Below are 9,579 nucleotides of genomic sequence, written 5' to 3' on the forward strand. Positions count from 1 at the left end.
GATTAAAAAAGTTATATCAGGTTCCTAAATGTCATGGATGTACTCCCCATAAATAAGAACTCCATAATTCTCAAAACTTTTAACTACTCCAGTTAACAACCCCTCACTTGACTGGAGTACCTATACCACCAATGTAGGATATGCTCAAAAGATTTCAGACCTAATAGATGGAAATTTCAATGGACCAGATTGTTACTAGTCCAGCTACTGGACAAAATATTCTCGACCTTGTACTACAAATGTAGCATCATCATGTGCAACTCACCTAGTAACTTCCTCTTTGATTAAGTCAGACCATAACCTAGTAACTTTTTCTCCACAAACTCCAACCCCTGGAAACTAATATCAAACCTTAAAGTATTTAGGTATATAAATCTTAAATTTTATGATGGCGTTTTAAAATTCAACTACAGTAACATCACTCCACGGAATGTGTCAACAGTTAGGTTTGCCAGTGAGTATTATAGCCTCATAAATACAAGTATAGAACTGGCCATCCCATCCAGATCCAAATATAATGGGAAATTTAAAAACAAGACATTCTGGTGCACCATCAGCATAAATAAAATCTATACTAAAAGGAAAAAAAAGCATTAAAGTATGCAGGAGATCTAAAGACTCTTAAGTCAATGAAAATATTATGAATTTGATTAAGAATTAAAAAAAAAAACATGTTAGATATAAAAAGGCAAACTGTGAACTCAAGTTGATATCTGAAATCAGGAACAATAACAAATACTTCTTAATTATGTTAGAAAATTAAGAAACTCAATAATGTGCAGAACTCATACTAAATAACAATGCATACTCAGACATAATGGATATTATCAATATCGTGCCAAATATATTTAGTGCAAATTTCTCTTCTGAAATGACTTTTGAAAGCCCTACTCTCCCTGTAACTTGTAACCCGTCATCATCACTAAAGAATGTGTACTGAAAGTGCTGTCTAAGACTAAGAACACTTCCTGTGTGGGACCAGATAACATATCTCGCTGTTTGGTAAACAGTACCAAAACACTCCTCGGTTGTACCTATACATTAGCTATTTAAGTGAAAGGCTCAGTCCTGGAACTATGATGTACAGTACTGGAGATGTCACACCATAAAACTGTCCTTACTACAAACCCTGGAAATTATAGGCCCCATCAGCTTACAAGTCTCATTTATAATGTGATGGAACACATTATAACTGGCCTGATTAACACCAACATTAAACATTTTGTCAGGCTAGATCTGCAGCAATTTGATTTTATAAAAGGTAACTTTTGTTTAATGAACCTGGTTAACTTCTTTGAGAAAGTAACATAGGTTTTTGACAATGCTGAAAAAAAGAAGTCAGCTCTTTATATTGTGACCAGTACTATTTTCTCCTTCTTAGCACCTTGGGGAAAATATCATTGTCATGAAATTACTTTACCTTGAACTTGCATTGTAGGCTGAGACTGTGCTGTACTTAATAATAATATTATGTCTTGATAGGATAAAAATCTTGCAGTGATGGATCTTGGCTATTCAAGGCAAGAGGTCTGAGGAGCATGTAAAAATCTGAGTGCCCTCTCTATGCCAAATGAAAACTGTTGAGGTAAGTGGAGAGATTTACTTGTCTATGTTGCAAAGAAATCAATAAAATATGAATATTTTATAACCGCTTTTAAATAGCATATTCTTATAGAATAATATTTCCGTGACACCTCTTTTCTTGGTCATCAATCTTTCTGTTAAAAATTTGTTTCTGCTTAATGAGAGCTTTAAGTTGGTGTAATTTATTTTAGATTCAGTCACCTACCATGAAGAGTATGTTCTCATTTCTGATCATTCTGAGAAAAGATGAGTAATAAATGATACATGTTCTGAATATCAGTAATCTGATGTAATTTTTCATTTTTTCTTAATTTCTGAAAAGTGGCCTTCATTGGCCTATATTGGTAAGAACAATTCAGCTTGCTCTTTCTGTTATATTTTCATCATGATTTAAATTTCAAGCACAGTAGATGAACATTTAAGGCAGTTCTGAAGCATTTCATATATATTTGTATATTCTTTAGATTTTACTTGGGAATGTTTCACTGTCTTGGTGGTGGTTAATATGTAGATACACTTATTCAGGTTTAGTTAAAAATAAGTGACACATTTTATTTCAGAAATTTTGATCAAAACAAAAAAAGCTGAAGAATGTGAGATTAATACTGATATATGTAAGTCATTTCAGAATCCCTCAGATATACGAATCCTGAAGAACAGCTGTCAGTGTTTGTTCTTGTTTTAGCACAATCCCCATCAACACATGCAAGAGTGATGCTATCCAGTGTCATTAGATGTCAAATTATACAACTGAATGCAATGTATTCTAAGCTGAAAGGCAAACACCATCTTATTTCTGTACTTTATATCTGTTTGAGTTGACAGCAGGTCAGGTGGATGTAAAAAGTCCTATGGCACCTATTGAAAAGCATAGAGAAAGTTCTCCAATGCCATGGCCAAATTTCCCCCGTAGTGGAATTACCACCTCAGGTCTCCCCTGAAAAGAGGCCACTAGCCTAGTGGGACTAACCTGTCCAACAAAAGATAAATAAATAAATAAAATACATTTCAAATTTTGGTTGGTAAGTGTTCTCCTCCTCCATCAATGTGCTTCTGAAGGAGAACACATACAGAGAGACATAAAGGCATAAAATATCATGATTTGTAGGCAGAAATAAGATCAACGTGGAAGAAAGATACCCAGGCATTTTCAATATTAGTAGGAGCAATGAGTCTAATAAAAATAATTTACAGTCATACTTAGCTGTGCTACTCATGCATGTAACCCATTATGAATTGCAGGAGTAATATAGTCCTTATACTATTCATGATTATTGTTCATGTATGTTGCTAGTGGAATAAAAAGGTGGCAGGATTTTTTAACCATTGCAGGGTGTTATTACAGAGTGAGGTGCTTTGTTTGCAGTTAAACACATGCAAAGGAACATGCAGAAATGAAGAAGATTGACACTGACAATAATAGATCAGCCCTTCACTGTCAGGATTTGAATGTCAGTAGACATGCTGTTTTGCCAGAGATGCAATGAAAATTGTTTAATGCAAGCAAAAAGTCCAGTGCTTTATTCTGCCTGCAACACATTGTGCTCTATCACTGATTCTTCTGTGTGCTCCAATCAAAGTAAAATACCAACCCATCCAGTTGTACAATGTCTTTCTCTTGCCACATAAAACAACAAACTTCATATTGAAAGCTACTGCTGCTGCTGTTGATACTGAAGGTTGTATTTTTGTCACATTAACATAATACTGTATAACAACCAGATAACTTCCACCCTTATGTAGTGAAGTATGTAGGATTTGGGCACATTGCTTTCCTTGAAAGTCCAGTTTATTAAGATGAACACAGGCTATAGCAGAGCATTTGCAGCTATTTTAATGTATTCAGCTGGTTAAGTTATATGGAGCAAGGGGGATGGGTTTCAAAGTTCTAAGCTGTTTTCTGATAGTGAACAGTAGTTTTGGTTGAAGTTCGGGAGCTGGGGAATGAGCCATGGGATTTACGTTTAACAGTAGAAGACTGTGGGTTTAAGAGAAAGGTAACAGAATTTACAATGTGTGAGTTAAATTGGTTAGCAATGAAGCCTCCTGGTGCACCTATTTTGGGGCTAGGCTTTGTTGCACGGGCAGGATGTAGGAATTTGTTGATGGTGGACCAGAATATCTTAGGGTTGTTCTGATATATTTTTTGCAATTTTATGTAATATATTTTTTGTCAGATTGGATTTGGGTTTTATTAGTATTTCTAAGCTAATTGTACTTCTGTTTGTTGGCATCAGCATTGGATTTTCTCCAGGTTCTGCATATTTAATCCCTGTTTTTCATGTGTTATTCACTTTCCTATGTCAGCCATAGAGCTGGACTTGATTTAATTCTTGTGGTCCTTCTGGGAGCAGTGTCATTTAGTATTTTTAGAAATGTTGCATTAAATGCTACTTGTTCATCGCAGTAGATGTTTTAATTTTAAGTTTGTAATGGCAGTATCTTTGTTGAATGTAGAGAAATTGCAAACAAGGTTATAGCAATGTTGTGTTTGGTTATGAATGTGTTCTCTTATTTTTTTTTTAATTTCTCCAAATCTTTTGGGTTTCTAATACCATGATGGGAATGGACCCCATTCCTAAGTCAAAGTATGATTAAAGTTCATGAAATTAGTATTATTTCAATCTTTGATTTCACCCAGAAGAGCTCTTCCCAGCATGCGCAATGCCCCTGTAATGACTCCTTCTACAATTCTTATGGAGTTACATGTATTGGTAACATACCTAAATATGATTATAGATTCTTTTTTATAAGACCCATTGCTCCTACTACTATTTGAACTGTCTGGGTATCTTTCTTCCCCACACTGCTCTTGTTTCTGCTTGCAAATACTGATATTTTATGACTTTGTGTCTCTCTGTATGCAAGACACTGTAGTCAATGGCTGTAGGGATTTCAGTGATGAATGCTACTTTTCTTCTTCTTTTCATGGACCACTATATCTGGTTTTCTCCCCTCTATCTTTTGAACTGCTCGTAATGGGTGATCCCATGTGATGTAGACTTCATCATTTTCAATGATGCTTTGTGGCTCATGTTTCCAGTGTTTTTCAGAACTTCAGTATTATAATGTTTGCACAATCCCCAGTGCAACAGTCTTACCACATTATTATACCTTTCAGTATATAGTCCTTCTGCCATTAGTATATCACAACCAGCAACTATGTGTGCGACTGTTTCTAATTCTGTTTTTCAAAACCTACATTTGTCTGCTTCTCCTACATGTTCAATGGACTTTGTAAACCAACCTGTATGTAGCCCACTATCTTGGGCTGCCAATATTAACCTTTACTCTTTAGGTCTGAATTTGCCTCTCCTTAACCATTCCTGCATTCGATTCTGATCAACATGAGGTTCTTCCGGGAGTTTTCTATACTTGCAATTATATTTATGCATTTTCCACATTTCTTGTCTTCTCATCTGATGCTTCACCTTATATTCTTTCTTTTGTTTTTTGGCACATTCATTTGCTGCCTGATTTTTATCTACTTCTGCTTTGATTTCCATTCCTGCTTGACTCTGATATGCTTCTGCTAGACTAAGAAGGGAAGTCGTCTTGGATTTATTCTCCTCATGTTTCAAAACTTTCACTATATTTGGGTGTTGTGAGGTCAGCAGATATGTATACACTCCCACAGTTGCAGATCTATACATGTAATCAATTTCAAGTAGGCCCATAACTCCTTCGGAATGGGGAATATATAATCTTGGTATACACTGATTTTTATAAATCATTTGATTAGCATGAAGCATCCTTCTTGTTTTCTTGTCTATTCTATCCAACACCTTTTCAGGCCAGTCAGTCACTCCAGAACTGTAAGTTAGAACAGGAAGAGCAAATTGGTTTATAGCTTGAATTTTGTTCCTAGATGTCAATGCTGTTTTCAGGATTAATTTAAGTCTTCTAAAATATTCCTTACCAAGTTTTATTTGCATTTGTGCATGTTTTATTGTTGATCCTTCATCAACTACCAAATATTTATACACTCCCTCTTGATCAAGTTCTTTTATATCACATTCTTGACCCAAACTGATGTTTTCCTGGCATTGCAGCTTTCCAGCTTTAAAGGTTGCCTTTGCACATTTATCAAGACCAAATGACATTCTTACATCATTTGAAAAAGTTTTAACTACTTGCAGTTGTGCTTTCAGTTCTTCATTTGATGAGCTATATAATTTCAAATCATTGATAAAGAGAAGATGAAAACTCTTTACTCTTTGTTGCTTTCTGGGAGCCAGATTATAGACATGGCCTAATGTGTTAAGGCAACGGGTATCTATTATAACAGTGAATGCTTAAAATAGCAAACGCTGTATAATCAACCCTTAAAAATCGAAACTGCAAAAATGCCGAACACACGGAGTAGCAATTTTTTTTCCCAGGGAAAAAAATTGCTGCTCCAGACAAAAAAAAACCCCACAAAATAAAGAGGGGGATTTTGTCCCCCACACCCCCCCACTTAAATATACCAACTCTGAGATTGCACCACAGTGGAGGAAATGGCAAAGTCCTGAAAACAGCCCAGTGTTTTTTTCCCCTCAAAAAAAAAAAAATCACTGTTCTGTGTGTTCGGGGATTTTGTAGTTTTGATTTAAAGCGGTCGATAAAACAGCATTCGCTATTTTAAGCATTCGCTGATATAAGAGGGAACCAAGCCAACAGCTTAATGGGCTAAGGACAAGGCAAAAGTGCAGCAGTGACAGAGAGTCACCCTGGAATATCCTCCTTTGAATTTTTATCCCTGGAAAAATAACTTGTCCTTTATCATGGCTTAACTGCAAAGTGGTTTGCCGCTGTTTTATGGTCGCTGTGATGAAGTTTATCAGTGTAGGGTGTAGCTTATACATTTTTAAGCACTCATTTATCCCTGAATGTCGGATACTGTCAAAGCTTTTTTGTAGCCAATCCATGCCATGCTTAGATTCTTCCCCTTTTTGCAGTTCACTACTATGACTTTATTTAACAACAAATGATCCCTTGTTCCATATGACTTTCTTTTATTGCCCTTTTGTTCTATTGCCATAATTGAGTTTTCTTCTAAATGACTATATACTCTGTCAGCATCAGTTCCCGTGTATAGTTTATACATCATCGGAAGGCAAGCTATTGGTCTATAATTTTTAGGGTAGCTTGCAGGTTCACTTTTAAGTAGGAGCATTGTTTTTCCTGTTGTTAGCCAGGTTGGTGTCTGTTCGGGGTGCAAAAATAAATGGTTCTTACTCATGGATAAATCTTCATGCAAAGATGTTAATACTTTTAACCAGAAGTTAGGTACTGAATCTTGGCCTGGGGTTTTCCAATTAGAGGCCTTTCTTAACTTAGTTTCAGTCTCTCCCTGTTACTTCATCCCATTTCATATCCTGTACCTTTAAACTTCTTATTCTTTCTTTTAATTCTTCTATCCATTTAGCATCTTCATTATATTCCACAGGATCTTCATAATCACTTCTCCAAAATGTATCTATTTCTCCCTCTAAGGAGGGAGTTTTTCCAATTTGGAATATGTTCTTTTTTACCCTTGGACAACAGTTTCTTCCTTTTGTTGTAAAGCCTGTTAATAGACAATGTCCAACAGACAGGTTTGTGTTTCCTTGAGGAGCAGGTTTTAGTTCTGTTTGGAATTGTCATGCAGTTGTACAGGTGCTTGTATACTGCATTGGCGTACTGTTCAGCATAGTTGTCTGCATCCTCTGAGGAGGGTGGTGCTGTGAAGCTACTGATACCCTCCATTAGGAGGTTGTAGTCAGCTTTTGAGAAGTTTTTTAGCTTAATTATGGCTAGGTGAGGGTTGGGTGGGATAGAAACTTCGAATGAGACAAACTGATGATCTGATCTCACCAGGGAAGAGCATACTATGTTAGTGGTGCATCAGTTGCCCATGTTGGTGAGAACCATGTCCAAAATGTTATCTACCCTTGTGGAGGATGAGACAAGCCGGTCTAGTGCGTTAGAACTGATGAAGTCAAGGAATTGTTGGGTGAGTGCATTAGTGCAGGAATAGTTCACCTAGTCTATGGTGGGGTAGTTGAAGTCACCAAGGATCAGGGTGTTAGGGAGTACCCTGATGGAGTCAAGTAGATCCAAGTTAGAGGAGTAAGTGTACTGAGTCATGGAGGGGTGTCTATAGCTGGTTATAACTTGAATGGGTGTCTTGCCAACTGTCAGTTGCACCTGGAGTAGTTCCAGTGCATCATGCTGGCAAACCAGTCTGGAGGTCTATCTATCCTTAATGAAGATAGATACCCCACCATCCTTAATCTTCTCAACCTGGAATGAGGTATAGCCTGGATAGGCAGTCGTGCATTCCACAGCCCTGAACCAAGTTTCTATGACCGCACAGATGTTGACATCTTCCAGTGTGAGGAGACCCTCCAGTTAGTGCATTTTCAGGTTAAGCTTCCTAGCATTAAGCAGCATGACCTTCAATTTGCTTTTTGACAGATTTTTTATATTGGAAGATTTGTCTTTTGGAACATTACCTAAAAAAAGCACAATGGGGGAGGCAAGAGCCTTGGCCAGAATCCAGAATCCCAGGGGTGGCAGGTGGAGGCCATCTCTGGCAAGGCATCGAAGCCTGTCAACCATGTCATCCCAGGCAGACAGATACTGGATCCCCTTGGAATGACACAAGAAACTAAGACAATTTTTGAAGTCAATTATTTTTTGATGGTATTGTGGTATCATTCTTGGTGAAGGTAGGATGCTGCTTAGGGCTAGGGTCATACATGCCTGGGACACATACTCTGAGAGCTCAGTCATGTCTCCTCTCACATAGTCCAGTGAGGTACTTCTCATTCACACCAACATGGACAATGACAGAGTCACACTTGTACTTGTTGTGGAGAAACTTATGTGTGTGCATGATGTGGCAGATTGTGGCACCAGGCAGACAACTGACAGTGACCTTGTCCTTGTTCAGCCTGCTGAGGGGGACATTGGTGTGTCTCACTATTGAGTTGCCCTTGACTAGTATGTTTGGTTTATTGTTATGCCTTGTGGGCTTTGTTGGTTTATTGTTTTGCCTTACTTTAAAGTCCCTATTACCCCTTATCCAAATAGCTGTATTCATATTTATTCCACTGAATCAAGAGTTGCAGTGTTGGGTCTACTACATGTGCATGCTACCATGCACAACTCAGACTACTGAGCTAAGTGATGGCATACAAGTGCATGTTACAATACCAACACCCCCCCCCCCCAAGCCATGCATATAGAGGTCGTCGGTCCTTGCAATGGGCTATCTCTTGCTGCACTTCATACATTTTCTTAGTTTGGAGCATTAGCCAATAGCATCAATTCATGAGCAGTCTTTCCTCCTCTCTGGAGTAAGCCAGCACTGGCCACTCCCTCCCTCCTCAGCCAGATCTTTTAGTATTTGGGTTACTAACTAATCTAAAGTAGTCAGAACACAGTCATTTTTACCATGGAGCTAGTTCTATTTTTATATTCATGTTCTTACATATGTAGTTCCAAGCACATTAACTTATCTTTTAAGAATGTGCATCACTATCCAATTTCAATGAGGTTGTATCAATACCTGTATGCATTACTTTATGCAGATTATTATTTGTATTTTATTTCCTGTACCCTTTTCACCACATGTACTGTTTTTAAGCATCCTTCCATCTGCAGTTTCATTCAACATATATCCTCTTATGCCATTTTCTTTAATGTTTTTTTTTTCACATTAAGTCAATGCTCACTGGTTTCACATGATATTTTGCCAAGAAGGAAACATGACTGCATGTTTCCTGGTGTTGTGGGCATGACAGCCACTTTATTAGCAGTGCACTCATTCACCTTCTTCTGTAATTCATGTGCATCTCTTCTAGCTGTGTGTGTTATATAGTAACAAATCTTCATTGAAAGAAGCCTCATTTTATGTTGCCAGGATACATGGCACACACTATTCTGTCCCATAAGGCTTCATTCTGACCATTCCAAATTGACTATGCTCTACTAATCTTCAGGTTATTTGTATTATATTTTTATTAT

General features: G+C 37.3%; 1 protein-coding gene across 1 annotated transcript in view; it reads left to right on the top strand.

The window, feature by feature from the left end:
* Positions 1–1,486: 1,486 nt before the first annotated feature.
* LOC122802304 (T-lymphocyte activation antigen CD86-like) overlaps positions 1,487–9,579 on the top strand; it is a 247,519-nt gene continuing 239,426 nt past the window's right edge. Inside the window, exon 1 of the mRNA XM_044071949.1 lies at positions 1,487–1,585. The gene's annotated coding sequence lies outside the window, so the exon portion shown is untranslated. The remainder of the gene's footprint in view (positions 1,586–9,579) is intronic.

This window comes from Protopterus annectens, chromosome 5.part0 (genome assembly GCF_019279795.1).
Source record: "Protopterus annectens isolate FY-2018-M chromosome 5.part0, PAN1.0, whole genome shotgun sequence".
Classification (NCBI taxonomy): Eukaryota; Metazoa; Chordata; order Ceratodontiformes; family Protopteridae; genus Protopterus; species Protopterus annectens.